The sequence below is a fragment of the Propithecus coquereli genome, unplaced genomic scaffold (assembly GCF_000956105.1).
Source record: "Propithecus coquereli isolate 6110/MARCELLA unplaced genomic scaffold, Pcoq_1.0 Scaffold717, whole genome shotgun sequence".
Lineage (NCBI taxonomy): Eukaryota > Metazoa > Chordata > Mammalia > Primates > Indriidae > Propithecus > Propithecus coquereli.
In genome coordinates this window covers 22,073-22,679 of record NW_012153252.1, presented here as the reverse complement: position 1 = coordinate 22,679, position 607 = coordinate 22,073, and positions in this window count along the sequence as shown.

Sequence of the window (607 nt, the reverse complement as noted above, 5' to 3'; positions counted from 1 at the left end):
AAATGAAACGTTAGCAAATGTAACATGGAACCACACTAAAAGGAAAACAAGCCATTATGCACAGCCATATGGAAAACAGCATGGAAGTTCCTCAAAGTTAAAAACAGAACGACCGTGTGGTCCAGCGCCCCACTTCAGGGTCTTTATCCAAAGGGAATGAAGATAGAATCTCGGGAGACATCACACTCCCATGTTCACCGCAGCGTTGGTCACAACGGCCCAGGTTGGGGTCAACCTGAGAGTCTAACGAATGGCGGGACCGAGTACACCGCGGAACAGCACTCAGCCTTAACAAAGAGTGAAACCTGTCATTTGCCACACGTGGATGGACTGGAGGACCCCAGGCCCAGTGAACAAACCAGCCACGGAAAGGCAAACGCCGTATGACTCACACGTGGCATCTACAGAAGTCGGGCTCACAGAGGCGGAGAGTAGGGGGGTAGCTGGCGGGGGCTGCGGGTGGGGAAATGGGGAGTGTTGAGGAAAGGAGGCCAAGTTTCACAGCACAGGCCGGGCGCGGTGGCTCACACCTGTAATCCTAGCTCTCTGGGAGGCCGAGGCGGGCGGATCCTTTGAGCTCAGGAGTTCGAGACCAGCCTCAGCAAGA